Raw genomic sequence first — 14938 nt, forward strand, 5'->3', positions numbered from 1 at the left:
CTTACCCCTTGTGCCATTCTTTCTTTAGTTCCGGAGGCAGTGTGTTGTTAAACTCATCGAGTATCCTCTCATCTTGTCAAATTCATGTTCAATTCCTTCCATTTATAGTCGGAGTGCTGCTCAAATTATATCATTCTTATTCCTTCTCTATCTTGTTTTAACCGGAGTGGTTTAAATATCTATCGTGTCAATTAACCTCAAGGTTCACATGGTGTTCCTTGTCTCTCTTTTCTACCGGTGTGCTGTCTTATTCCTTTTGATCCGTTAAGCTCTCGTTTCATATTCTTCAACCTACAAAGGTTCTCGCAATGTTCCTTGTTCCTCTTGCTAAACGGAGTGTTCTAAATTTTGTTCATCTCCGTTGTGTCATTTCCTCAAGCTTTGCAACCTCTCAAGGTTCTTTGGTTTCACTCGTTTGTCATAGAAGCAATTAGTTTTACCTCTTCTCTTCCTCTTCCGTTCCTCTCCGGTGCAATCCTAGATCTCGGGACGAGATCCTCTCGTAGTGGTGGAGTGTTGTAACGCCCGAGACCGACGCTCCGATTGCCTTCCTTGTTTGGCGAGTCAGCTGTGTTTTATTTGTGTGTTGCATTCATCATCGCATCATTTGCATTGCATAGGCACTTCGTTGTCGCCATGTTTTAAAAACTTGCATCCGCTCGTAGTTGCCGCGTCCCCCCCTGCGTTCGTTGACCGTTCTGAGACCAACCGAATTCTCGATTCTCTCTTGTCTGACCGTTTGACCCTCTCTGCACAACCATCGACCCCCTCTGGCGTGCGTCCGAAAACTTCCCCGAACCCGAGCCGGACTGTTGTGACCGTTGAGTCCGGATCATCCCCTAACATCTACAAAACATCTCCGTTTTCTTATTTGGACTCCCTATCTAATTTTCTCGACCGCCCGATTATGATTGGACGGACCGAGTAACCCCTCCCCAATCCCCTACCTACTTAAATAGACCAACCCTAAATTCTAGGGGATTTGTCCCTGCCACCGCCGCCGCACTCATCTCCCACCTCGGGATCTCCTCCCAACAAGCCACCACCGAGACTTCCAAATCCATCGATCCAACCTCTCCTCTGCCCAAGCGCCGAGGGCACCCATCCTCGCACCGGTGGCCGTCGGCCAGCAGCAGCAGCCCCACGCGCTGCCCGGGCCTCCCCTGCATCCTCGTCGTTGTTCGCGCGTCCCGCACCTGATGCACCGAGCTCCTCCAGCTCAACCCCGTCCGCCGAGCTCCCTGCCGCGCCGAAGTCCCGTCGCTTCCCTTGTCTGCGTCGACTGCCCCAAGCTCTGCTCCATTCCATCGCCTACACTCCAAGTTCCTGCCGCCTGCTTCTTCTTCGACCGGCCACGGAACCGCCTGCGCTGAGGTCCAGCCGGATCTGGACGCCGGTGCCCCGTCCCGGACCTCCTGCGATGCCCGTCGCCGGAGCTCCTCCTTGCCCGGTGAGACGCCCTGTCGCCGCTCCTGTGTTTTTCCCCTTCACCTTCTCTGTCTCACGTCTCCCTCTCTCTTGGCTTCCCGATGCAGCGCCCGGAGGACGCCGAGCTGTCGACGCACCTCCCCAACCCTCTGCATCGCCTGGATCCGGAAAGGTCCATGCCTCCCCTGCCGCCGGCGCCGCCAAGTCCTGCTGCAGCCGCTCCCCTGCTTCCCCTGCACTTCTGCTGCCACCGCTCCCGCTCGTGCGAGACGAACGAGTGCTTCGTCCGCCTCCCCAAGCCGCCGCCCTGGCCTCAGATCCGGCCAGTTCCCGTGCGCCCTCGCTCCGCCAAGTCCCCTCTTCGGATCTCGCCGCGAGACGCCCGCGCCGAGTCCAGCGCCAAGCCGCCGCCGTTGCCCCTGTTTCCTGCCGCTGCACCGCTGCTGCCTTCTTCATCCACAGGCGTAGGTGCTCGCGTTGACCGCGTCAACCAGCGGCTCGTCCCGCGCCTTTGCTCGCTGCGTTGACCCGATCTGGCCTCCTCGTTCGATCCAGCGCCCCTTCCAGCCCTTCTACTCCACCGACCGGCCCAAGGCCCAGGGTGAGCAGCGCCCCTGGCCTTTACCTCTATTGGGCTAGTCAGATGCGGCCCGTACCATGTTTTTTCCCAGTTCTGCAATTTGCTATTTATCCAGAGAACGACTGTTTTACAGAAAAACCCTTGCACTTCATGCATTTAATAACTCCACAACCGTGCATCGTATTAAAACAAACTAAATATGTAAAATGCTTAGAATTTTGTGTAGTTTAATAATATGCCACTTTCACCCATGTTAAAATTGTTTAAAATGTTGTTTGATTAAATTTGCTTAAATAACATGCTAAAATGATTTAATTCATAACTAATTAACCGTAGCTCGGATTTTAATAAACTTTATATGTAATTGGGGTAGGAAAATGCCTAGTTTAACTTGGTGCACTTCATTTTGCTGTTTAACAATATTAAAATTGCGTTTATGGAAGAACAGTACCAATCCCAATATATGGACATGAGGATTTTCTGGAATTGTTGTTGTTTGTTTCCGGCCTCATTTAACTTGCTTAAATAGGTAGTTTCCTTATGCTTCACCTCTTGCCATGGTTAACAACATTTAACATTGTTGGGTACATAACCAAGAGAGAACTAAATAGTTGATGTGGTGTTTCGTCAATATGCAACTCGTTGCATATTGAACTCCACTTAATTTGTAGTATTGTTTGTTGCACTTTGCCATGCCATGCCTCATTAAACCGGACATGCATCATATTTGTTTTTGCATCATGCCATGTGTATGTGGTGGTTGTTTACTATGTTGTTTGTTTCTTTCCGGTTTGCTTCTCTCGTTACCTTCGGTTTCGTTCCGGAGTTGTGAGGATTCCTTCGTCTACGTCCGTTTGTCTTCTTCATGGACTCGTTCTTCTTCTTTGCGGGATTTTAGGCAAGATGACCACCCCTCGAAATCACTTCTATCTTTGCTATGCTAGTTGATCGCTCTATTGCCATGCTCGCTACCTATCACTTGCTATATCATGTCTCCCATTTTAGCCATGTCAGCCCTAACCATCCCTTCCTAGCAAACCGTTGTTTGGCTATGTTACCGCTTTTGCTCAGCCCCTCTTATAGCGTTGCTAGTTGCAGGTGAAGTTGAAGTTTGTTTCATGTCGGAACATGGATATGTTGGGATATCACAATATCTCTTATTTAATTAATGCATCTATATATCTTGGTAAAGGGTGGAAGGCTCGGCCTTATGCCTGGTGTTTTGTTCCACTCTTGCCGCCCTAGTTTCCGTCATACCGGTGTTATGTTCCTTGATTTTGCGTTCCTTACGCGGTTGGGTGATTTATGGGACCCCCTTGACAGTTCGCTTTGGATAAAACTCCTCCAGCAAGGCCCAACCTTGGTTTTACCATCTGCTACCACCTATCCCCTTTTTACTTGGGTTCTGCAGACTCAAGGGTCATCTTATTTTAACCCCCCCCGGGCCAGTGCTCCTTCGAGTGTTGGTCCGAACTGAGTAGACTGCGGGGCCCCCTCGTGGAAACTCGAGGTCTGGTTTTACTCGTAGGATGTATCATCCGGTGTTGCCCTGAGAACGAGATATGTGCAGCTCCTATCGGGATTTGTCGGCACACCGGGCGGCTTTGCTGGTCTTGTTTTACCATTGTCGGAATGTCTTGTAAACCGGGATTCCGAGACTGATCGGGTCGTTCCGGGAGAAGGTTTATCCTTCGTTGACCGTGAGAGCTTATAATGGGCTAAGTTGGGACACCCCTGCAGGGTATTATCTTTCGAAAGCCGTGCCCGCGGTTATGAGGCAGATGGGAATTTGTTAACGTCCGGTTGTAGAGAACTTGACACTTGACCTTAATTAAAACGCATCAACCGCGTGTGTAGCCGTGATGGTCTCTTCTCGGCGGAGTCCGGGAAGCGAACACGGTTTGAGTTATGAATGACGTAAGTAGGAGTTCAGGATCACATCTTGATCATTGCTAGTTCACGACCGTTCCGTTGCTTCTCTTCTCGCTCTCATTTGCGTATGTTAGCCACCATATAAGCTTAGTGCTTGCTGCAGCTCCACCTCACTACCCCATCCTTTCCTTTAAGCTTAAATAGTCTTGATCTCGCGGGTGTGAGATTGCTGAGTCCTCGTGACTCACAGATACTTCCAAAACAGTTGCAGGTGCCGACGATGCCAGTGCAGGTGACGCAACCGAGCTCAAGTGGGAGCTCGATGAAGATCTTGTCCGTTGTGTTGTTTCTTTTCTTATTGATTAGTAGTGGAGCCCAGTTGGGACGATCAGGGATCTAGCAGTTGGGTTGTCTTCTTTTCTTTTGGGTTCCGTAGTCGGACCTATGTGTGTATCTTGAATGATGTATGATTATTTATGTATTGTGTGAAGTGGCGATTGTAAGCCAACTCTTTATCCCATTCTTGTTCATTACATGGGATTGTGTGAAGATGACCCTTCTTGCGACAAAACCACAATGCGGTTATGCCTCTAAGTCGTGCCTCGACACGTGGGAGATATAGCCGCATCGTGGGCGTTACAGGGAAGCAACAACGCGAGCTATTGATCTACAACATAATTTGCAAAATACTATCAGGACTAAGTTCATGATAAATTTAAGTTCAATTAATCATATTACTTAAGAACTCCCACTTAGATAGACATCCCTCTAATCCTCTAAGTGATCACGTGATCCATATCAACTAAACCATGTCCGATCATCACGTGAGATGGAGTAGTTTCAATGGTGAACATCACTATGTTGATCATATCTACTATATGATTCACGCTCGACCTTTCGGTCTCCGTGTTCCGAGGCCATATCTGTTATATGCTAGGCTCGTCAAGTTTAACCTGAGTATTCCGCGTGTGCAACTGTTTTGCACCCGTTGTATTTGAACGTAGAGCCTATCACACCCGATCATCACGTGGTGTCTCAGCACGAAGAACTTTCGCAACGGTGCATACTCAGGGAGAACACTTATACTTTGATAATTTAGTGAAGGATCATCTTATAATGCTACCGTCAAACAAAGCAAGATAAGATGCATAAAGGATTAACATCACATGCAATCAATATAAGTGATATGATATGGCCATCATCATCTTGTGCTTGTGATCTCCATCTCCGAAGCACCGTCATGATCACCATCATCACCGGCGCGACACCTTGATCTCCATCGTAGTATCGTTGTCGTCTCGCCAACTTATTGCTTTTACGACTATCGCTACCGCTTAGTGATAAAGTAAAACTATTACATGGCGATTGCATCTCATACAATAAAGCGACAACCATATGGCTCCTGCCAGTTGCCGATAACTCGGTTACAAAACATGATCATCTCATACAACACATTATATCACATCATGTCTTGACCATATCACATCACAACATGCCCTGCAAAAACAAGTTAGACGTCCTCTACTTTGTTGTTGCATATTTTACGTGGCTGCTACGGGCTTAGCAAGAACTGTTCTTACCTACGCATCAAAACCACAACGATAGTTTGTCAAGTTGGTGTTGTTTTAACCTTCGCAAGGACCGGGCGTAGCCACACTCGGTTCAACTAAAGTGAGAGAGACAGACACCCGCCGGTCACCTTTAAGCAACGAGTGCTTGCAACGGTGAAACCAGTCTCCCGTAAGCGTACGCGTAATGTCGGTCCGGGCCGCTTCATCTCACAATACCGCTGAACCAAAGTATGACATGCTGGTAAGCAGTATGACTTATATCGCCCACAACTCACTTGTGTTCTACTCGTGCATAGCATCAACGCATAAAACCAGGCTCGGATGCCACTGTTGGGGAACGTAGTAATTTCAAAAAATTTCCTACGCACACGCAAGATCATGGTGATGCATAGCAACGAGAGGGGAGAGTGTTGTCCACGTACCCTCGTAGACCGACAGCGGAAGCGTTATCACAACGCGGTTGATGTAGTCGTACGTCTTCATGATCCGACCGATCAAGTACCGAACGTACGGCACCTCCGAGTTCTACACACGTTCAGCTCGATGACGTCCCTCGAACTCCGATCCAGCCGAGTGTTGAGGGAGAGTTTTGTCAGCACGACGGCGTGGTGACGATGATGATGTTCCACCGACGCAGGGCTTCGCCTAAGCTCCGCAACGGTATTATCGAGGTGTAATATGGTGGAGGGGGGCACCACACACGGCTAAGAGATCTCAAGGATCAATTGTTGTGTCTCTGGGGTGCCCCCCTGCTCCCGTATATAAAGGAGCAAGGGGGAGGCAGCTGGCCAAGGGGAGAGGCGCGCCATAGGGGGGAGTCCTACTCCCACCGGGAGTAGGACTCCTCCTTTCCTTGTGGGAGTAGGAGAAGGGAAGGGGGAAGGAGAAAGAAGGAAGGGTGCGCCCCCCTTCCCTAGTCCAATTCGGACCAGACCATGGGGAGGGGTGCGGCCACCTTTGAGGCCCTTTTCCTTCTTTCCCGTATGGCCCAATAAGGCCCAATACGTATTCCCGTAACTCTCCGGTACTCCGAAAAATACCCGAATCACTCGGAACCTTTCCGAAGTCCGAATATAGTCGTCCAATATATCGATTTTTACATCTCGACCATTTCGAGACTCCTCGTCATATCCCCGATCTCATCCGGGACTCCGAACTCCTTCGGTACATCAAAACTCAATAAAACTGTCATCATAACGTTAAGCGTGCGGACCCTACGGGTTCGAGAACTATGTAGACATGACCGAGACACGTCTCCGGTCAATAACCAATAGTGGGACCTGGATGCCCATATTGGCTCCCACATATTCTACGAAGATCTTTATCGGTCAGACCGCATAACAACATACGTTGTTCCCTTTGTCACCGGTATGTTACTTGCCCGAGATTTGATCGTCGGTATCTCGATACCTAGTTCAATCTCGTTACCGGCAAGTCTCTTTACTCATTCCGTAACACATCATCCCGCAACTAACTCATTAGTCACTATGCTTGCAAGGCTTATAGTGATGTGCATTACCGAGTGGGCCCAGAGATACCTCTCCGACAATCGGAGTGACAAATCCTAATCTCAAAATACGCCAACCCAACAAGTACCTTTGGAGACACCTGTAGAGCACCTTTATAATCACCCATTTACGTTGTGACATTTGGTAGCACACAAAGTGTTCCTCCGGTAAACGGGAGTTGCATAATCTCATAGTCATAGGAACATGTATAAGTCATGAAGAAAGCAATAGCAACATACTAAATGATCGAGTGCTACGCTAACGGAATGGGTCAAGTCAATCACGTCATTCTCCTAATGAGGTGATCCCGTTAATCAAATGACAACTCATGTCTATGCCTAGGAAACATAACCATCTTTGATTAACGAGCTAGTCAAGTAGAGGCATACTAGTGACACTCTGTTTGTCTATGTATTCACACATGTATTATGTTTCCGGTTAATACAATTCTAGCATGAATAATAAACATTTATCATGATATAAGGAAATAAATAATACTTTATTATTGCCTCTAGGGCATATTTCCTTCAACAACAACAACAACAACAACAACAACAACAAGAACAACAACAACAACGACAACAACAACAACCACCGCCACCACCTCCAGTTGACAACTTAGCCCATTTTCTGAGGTTGAATCCGCCGGTGTTTTCCAGCAGCACTGAGCCGATTGTTGCTGATGACTGGCTACGCAGGATTGGAAGGGAGTTGACCACCGCAGGTTGCACAGATGCTGAGAAGATGCGCTTTGCTGCACACCAACTGGATGGACCCACAGCCTCATGGTGGGAGAATTATACAACCACTTTCCCCATAGCCAATGTCACTTGGGATCAGTTTCAGCAAGCATTCCGCACTACACATGTCTCAACTGGAGCTATGAGCATGAAGAAGCGTGAGTTTCGCAACTTATGCCAGGGAAATCGTATTGTGGGGCAGTACGTGGATGAGTTCAGCAAGTTAGCTCGCTATGCCCCAGATGATGTGGCCACAGATGCCACGAAGCAGGAGAAATTTATGGAAGGGCTGAATGATGAGCTGAGTATGCAATTGATGGTAGCCACATTTGCTAACTACCAGGAATTGGTAGACATGGCTCTTATGATTGAAGGGAAGTAGCAGCAGATAGAGAGCCGCAAAAGGAAGTATGGACAAGGGAAGTAAAATTCTGGAGTCACAAGGATTAGATGTGATACTAGGCATGGATTGGCTATCGATGTATGGGGGAAACATCGATTGCGCCAGTAAGTCAATTCTGCTCACCACCCTAGAGGGTAAACAGATCAAGTATGTGTCTCGGCATGCGCCAAAGAGGACCCAAGTCGACTCGCTCTCAGGAGTTGTTCAGGAGGAAGTGCCCGTTGTGAAGGATTACCCGGATGTATTTCCAGAGGAACTACCAGGCATGCCGCCAGACCGAGATATATAGTTTTTGATAGAGTTGTTGCCAGGTACCGAACCAATGTCAAAGAGGCCGTACCAGATGCCCAAAAATGATCTGGAGGAAATTACGAAGCAGATTAAGGAGTTATTGGAGAAAGGGTACATTCGACCAAGTTCATCACCGTGGGGAGCCCCAGTGCTCTTGGTTGAGAAGAAGGATGGATCCTTGAGGATGGTTGTTGATTATCATGCGTTGAACAAGGTGACAATCAAGAACAAGTACCCACTACCGATGATCAATGATTTGTTCGCCAGCTGCAAGGAGCTAAAGTATTCTCCAGGATCGATCTGCGATCAGGATACCACCAACTGAAGATCCGAGAACATGATATACCTAAGATAGCTTTCACCATAAGGTACGGGCTATATGAGTACACGGTTATGTCATTTGGATTGACTAGTGCCCCTGCCTATTTCATGAGCATGATGAACAAGGTGTTCATGCAGTTCCTGGATAAGTTTGTTGTGGTGTTCCTTGATGATATTTTGGTATACTCGAAGAATGAAGAGGAGCACAAGGAGCATTTGCGTTTAGTTCTCGAGAAGCTCAGGGAACACCAGCTATATGCCAAGTTCAGCAAATGTGAGTTTTGGTTCAAGGAAGTTGGGTTCCTTGGACATGTTATATCAGGAGAAGGTATAGCAGTAGACCCTACCAAGGTTCAGTCAGTCACTGAGTGGTTGGCCCCAACCTCAGTTGGGGAGATCCATAGTTTTCTTGGACTCGCGGGATATTAGCGGAGATTCATTGAGAATTTTCCAAGATTGCGAAGCCAATGACGGAGTTGTTGAAGAAGGACACCAAGTTCAAATGGACGGAAGAATGTGAGGCTAGTTTTCAGGAGTTGAAGAAACGTTTGGTTACAGCCCCAGTGCTAATTCTTCCGGATATACGCAAGGATTTCCAAGTGTATTGCGACGCTTCTCGCCAAGGACTTGGAGGTGTACTTATGCAGGACGGAAGAGTTGTTTCATATGCCTCACGTTAGCTTCGACCCCATGAGTTGAATTATGCCACACATGATTTGGAGTTAGCAGCCGTAGTGCATGCGCTCAAGACCTGGAGACATTTTCTTATTGGAAAAAGTTGTGATGTGTACACGGATCACAAGAGTTTGAAGTACATTTTCACTCAGAAGGAGCTGAATCTCAGGCAAAGGAGATGGTTGGAGCTTATAAAGGATTATGATATAAAGTTGCACTATCATCTAGGAAAGGCCAATGTTGTAGCAGACGCTTTGAGCCGGAAGAGTTATGTCAATACCCTCATAAGCGGAGGATTACCACAGGAGTTAGTTGACGATCTCAAGGAACTTCATTTGGAGATAGTTCCAAGAGGTTTTGTTGCTGCCATGGAGGTTCAGTCAACATTATTGGGAAAGATTCGAGAAGCTCAGAAGGATGACAAAGAAATCACTGAGATAAAGGAGAAGATGAGCAAAGGAAAAGACAAGGGTTTTCGCGAGGATGAGCACGAAACCTTATGGTTTGAGGACCGTGTATATGTACCCAATAATGCAGAGATCAGGAAGATAATACTTCAGGAGGCTCACGATTCGCCATATTCGATACACCCCGGAAACACCAAGATGTACTTGGATTTAAAGGAGCGTTTCTGGTGGACAGGTATGAAGAAGGATATTGCCGAGTATGTAGCCGTATGTGATGTATGTCAGAGAGTGAAGGCGGAACATCAGAAGCCAGCCGGATTACTACAGCCTATGCCGATACCCAAATGGAAGTGGGACAAGCTTGGCATGGATTTCATCACCGGATTACCCAGGACCCGATCGGGATATGATTCTATCTGGGTAGTAGTTGATCGCTTGACCAAGGTGGCTCACTTTATCCCAGTAAAAACCACGTATACAAGCGCGAAGTTGGCCAAGATATATATGACCAGGATCGTATGTCTGCATGGAGTTCCGAGGACCATCGTATCAGATAGAGGAACACAGTTTACCTTGAAGTTTTGGAATCAGTTGCACCAGACTTTGGGTACTAGGCTAGAGTTCAGTACAGCCTTTCATCCGCAGACAGACGGACAGACCGAGAGAGTCAATCAGATTCTGGAGGACATGTTGAGAGCTTGTGCGCTAGATTATGGATCTAGTTGGGATGATAATCTACCTTACGCGGAGTTCTCATACAACAACAGTTATCAAGCTAGTTTGAAGATGGCACCTTTCGAAGCTTTGTATGGAAGAAGGTGCAGGACACCGTTGATGTGGGATGAAGTTGGAGAACGTCAGTTGTTTGGACCGGATCTAATTAAGGAGTCTGAAGAGAAGGTTAAGTTGATTCGAGATAGACTGAAGGTAGCTCAGTCCAGGCAGAAGAGTTACGCCGATACTAAATGCAAGGAGGTAGTCTATGACATTGGAGACAGAGCATATCTCCATGTGTCACCACTCCGAGGAGTTAAACGATTTGGAGTTAAGGGAAAGTTAGCCCCGAGATTTGTAGGACCATAACGAGTTCTGGAACGTATGGGAGAAGTTGCCTACAAGTTGGAGTTACCGGAAGGACTGTCAGGAGTTCATGATGTGTTTCACATTTCCCAGTTGAAGAAGTGCCATGCAGAGATGGCCAATATTCCTCTGAGAGATACAGTGCCCCTGGAAGCAATTCAGTTGGATAGTGACCTAACCTACGAGGAGAAACCCGTCAAGATTCTTGAGTTTGCCAGCCGAGTTACCCGCGGCAAGGTTATCAAGTTTTGCAAAGTTCAGTGGAGCCACCATACCGAGGATGAAGCCACCCGGGAGTGAGAAGAATACCTATGGAAAGACCACCCGCACCTATTCTCTAGCCAACCCGAATCTCGAGGGCGAGATTCATCTTAAGGGGGGTAGGTTTGTAACATCCCAAAATTTCAATTTGGATGTAATACATAGGTCATCATATGCATAACATATTTTATCTGCATTTTGGTTGTGATCCTAGAAATCTTAAGCAACTCAAGGACCCAAGGAGAGAGTTGGGGATTTCATAAATTTTCATATTTGAATTTTCTCAAATTTGAAAAGAGGATCAATTTGGTTTTAATATTTTTCTCTTCGAATATTTCTAATATTAAAAATAAAAGAGAGAAGATAATATGACTTCTTCAAAAAGAGAGGAATATTGGAGGAAAAATTTAAAAATCAAATAATTATTTTATTTGGATTTTATTTGCTATTTTATTTGAATTAGAAAAATATGCATTTTTGAAAATTGCATTTTAGGCCAGAAAAATGTTCACTTCATTCTAAATATTTTATTTAGACGGGAAAAAAAGGTTTTTGGTATTTTTACAATTTTTTTTATATTTTATTAGGATTTTCTTCGGTGGAATTTATTTAAAAAAAGTTCCGGACCGACTGGGCTGAAACCCAGCCGGCCTAACTCCCGCGCGCCGCCTTCCTCCCGCCGTGCGCCGCACGGACGTTGAGGAGAGTTCGAGCCAGACTCTCGCTCGCGTCGGCCCCCTGTTTATAAGGCGCCGGAGCCGCCGCCTGTCCTCCATCCCGCCGCCCGCAACCACCGCCGCCGCCGCAAGTCCGCGTTGCCGCCGTCTCTTGCCGCCGCCCCGCTGTTGCCCGCCGCCGCCGGATCTCGAAGGATCTCGCTGCCGCCGGTTTTTTTCGTTGAATCGGTAAAAATCGACAAAACCGTCGCCCCGATTTTTTTTGTTAGATCGGTTCAGTTTGGCTTTTTTCGGTTTCGCTAATTAGTGAACGTTCACCCGAACGTCACTGTTAGCGAAAGCGTTCGTCCGTTTGTCCCTGATAGAGATCGTTCATTCGTTAGTCTTTTCTTTTTATTTTACTTTCGGCCAGGGACCTATCCGTGATTATTTTTATTACAGATTAGCCCCTGATCTTCAAACCCTTGTAACTTTTTGCTCGCTTACCCAAATCCAGTGAAACCAATGCCAAAATCTTCGTCTCGAACCCCTCTTTCCAGTTAATCTACTTGAACATGGTTTTGACAAATTAAAATTTGGTTGCAAGCAGATTTGAATTCGAACTTCTTTTTATCGTAGTTTGAGTTTCGTAGCTCCGATTCGATTGATTTTTTTTGCAAATCCTAGATCCTCAGTTGAACTTTCAGTTTGGACTTTCTCATATGAGTTTTACCATTGCATCTTATGCTTGAGTGCTTATGTATGCTACTGTTTGTTTGCGATAGGGTTTTCGAAGTGCGAAGCGTGCTACTACGAGTCACTAGGGTCTTCAGATCGTCAGCAAGGCAAGTAACACTTTGCTCATAACCCTTTATTACCCAGTTTTTATGCATTAGTTTCCGTCCTCAAACATTGCATGAGTAGGATCTGATTAACTTGTGGGTATTGGGAAGTAGTTGATGAGGTAGAACCTATTGTCCTTTATTCCAACCTTGGGAGTTACTACGTTTTGCTTACTATGCTATGCTATGCTCATAGACGTGGTTTGGTTTGAGAGATTCATGAAAGAAGTGAGCATTACTATGAATTAAGGGATTACTTAAGATGGCTACTTTAATACACATCTGGGGTGATTGTTTGTGGGCACCTGGGGAATCCAGTGTTGTCCAAGGAGATCACAGGGAACCCGTGTGATCATCCTATGGTTTGCCACCCAGGCTTAAAGGGATCATAAGATTATTCATGCTAGAAACTTCCGTGTGCAGCCACAAGCCATTATGGGCTCTGGCATAGTTGAGTAAGTTGTGGGAATCCTTTCCATGATGGGCTAGCAGATGTAGGGGATTGTAGGTGTACCGGCCTATCTATCGGTTAAGGGGACCTCTTCGGAAAGACTGTGTCTTGGTCATCCGTTTCTCAAACACCATGCAGTGTGAGAAATACAACAGAGGAGATCGAGTCTTGTGGGGAAAAGTGTGCAAACCTCTGCAGAGTGTACAAACTAATCATGATTAGCCGTGTGCCCGGTTATGGACATCTTGAGTATCTGGTTCTTGAATTATTAATTTGATATCATCACTCTTAATTTGATTTGATGGGCCGTTAATTACTGTTCAATTGGGATTGAGATGGGGTTAACATTCTCAATGTTTATTCAACCAACTTGTTCGTTAAATAAAATATATTCCTTTGCAGTAGGGAAAAATTGGCTTTACGCAAAAACAATAACCATAGAGCCTCCACCAGCCAAATATGCATATAGTTATAGCTGTTACATTGTTCATTGCTCTACAGTGTTATTTTGCCAGCATATTCCATGTGCTGACCCATTTCGGGCTGCAACGTATTATGTTGCAGACTTTTCAGACGAAGAGTAAGGTGCGCTAGGTCGTTGTCGTGCACTTAGCTATGCCGTTGGAGTTGATGGACTCATTTATCTTCGATGCTTCAATAGTTATCCTATTTAGAGGGCCTTCAGCCATATTATTGTAATAAGTTCTCTTTTGAGACATTTGATGTAATAAGTGTGTGATTGCACTCGGTTATAAATCCTTCAAGTACTGTGTGTGTCAGCATTACCGCTCCAGGGATGACACTTATACACAGAGATTTGACCGTCTGATGTCGGATCGCTACAAGAATCGTTTCGGTCTACTTGTCACGGATGTGATGCCTATATACATGATCATGCCTAGATATTCTCATAACTATGCGCTTTTCTATCAATTGCTCGACAGTAATTTGTTCACCCACCATAAAATATGCTATCTTGAGAGAAGCCACTAGTGAAACCTATGGCCCTCGGGTCTATTTTCCATCATATTAATCTCCCGTCAACTAGCTATTTCTGTCGCTGTTTATTTTGCAATCTTTACTTTTCAATCTATACAACAAAAATACAAAAAATATTTATCTTATTATCTTTATCAGATCTCACTTTTGCAAGTGGCCGTGAAGGGATTGACAACCCCTTTATCCCGTTGGTTGCAAGGTTCTTAATTGTTTGTGCAGGTACTAGGGATTTGCGTGTAGTCTCCTACTGGATTGATACCTTGGTTCTCAAAAACTGAGGGAAATACTTACGCTACTTTGCTGCATCACCCTTTCCTCTTCAAGGGAAAACCAACGCATGCTCAAGAGGTAGCAAGAAGGATTTCTGGCGCCGTTGCCGAGGAGATCTACGCACAAGTCAAGACATACCAAGTACCGATCACAAACTCTTATCCCTCGCATTACATTATTTGTCATTTGCCTCTCGTTTTCCTCTCCCCCACTTCACCCTTGCTGTTTTATTCACCCTTTTTCCGTTCATCTCTTTTTGCTTGTTTCTTGTGTGTCTGTGTGTTAGTTCATTTTTTCGCTCTCATGGCGAGTCCTTTATTTCTTCCTTTGTCCCCTGAGTTTGAAGTTCTTCACTTCAAACAAAGACAAGGAGAAAACTTACAAGATGCTTGGCATAGGATGATGGAATCTTATCGCAACTGCACCTTAGAGGTAAATTTCAGGATTTTACTTTGCAATTTTTATGTTGGACTAAATATGTCCCATAGACAACTCTTGGATTGCGTTGCTAAAGGAAATTTTATCAAAATTGATCCCAGTAATGCGCATGAAATTATAGAGGGAATAGTAGGAATACTACCTC

At 45.9% G+C, this 14938-nt stretch overlaps 1 long non-coding RNA gene across 1 annotated transcript; it reads left to right on the forward strand.

Annotated features, from left to right (window-relative positions):
- The first annotated feature begins 635 nt into the window (after positions 1-635).
- On the forward strand, positions 636-4413 carry LOC141026015 (uncharacterized). Its single transcript, XR_012187962.1, has 2 exons — positions 636-2906; positions 4146-4413. It is a non-coding gene; the product is annotated as an uncharacterized lncRNA (long non-coding RNA).
- Positions 4414-14938: the final 10525 nt, after the last annotated feature.

The sequence above is a fragment of the Aegilops tauschii genome, chromosome 6 (assembly GCF_002575655.3).
Source record: "Aegilops tauschii subsp. strangulata cultivar AL8/78 chromosome 6, Aet v6.0, whole genome shotgun sequence".
NCBI classification, from domain to species: domain Eukaryota; kingdom Viridiplantae; phylum Streptophyta; class Magnoliopsida; order Poales; family Poaceae; genus Aegilops; species Aegilops tauschii.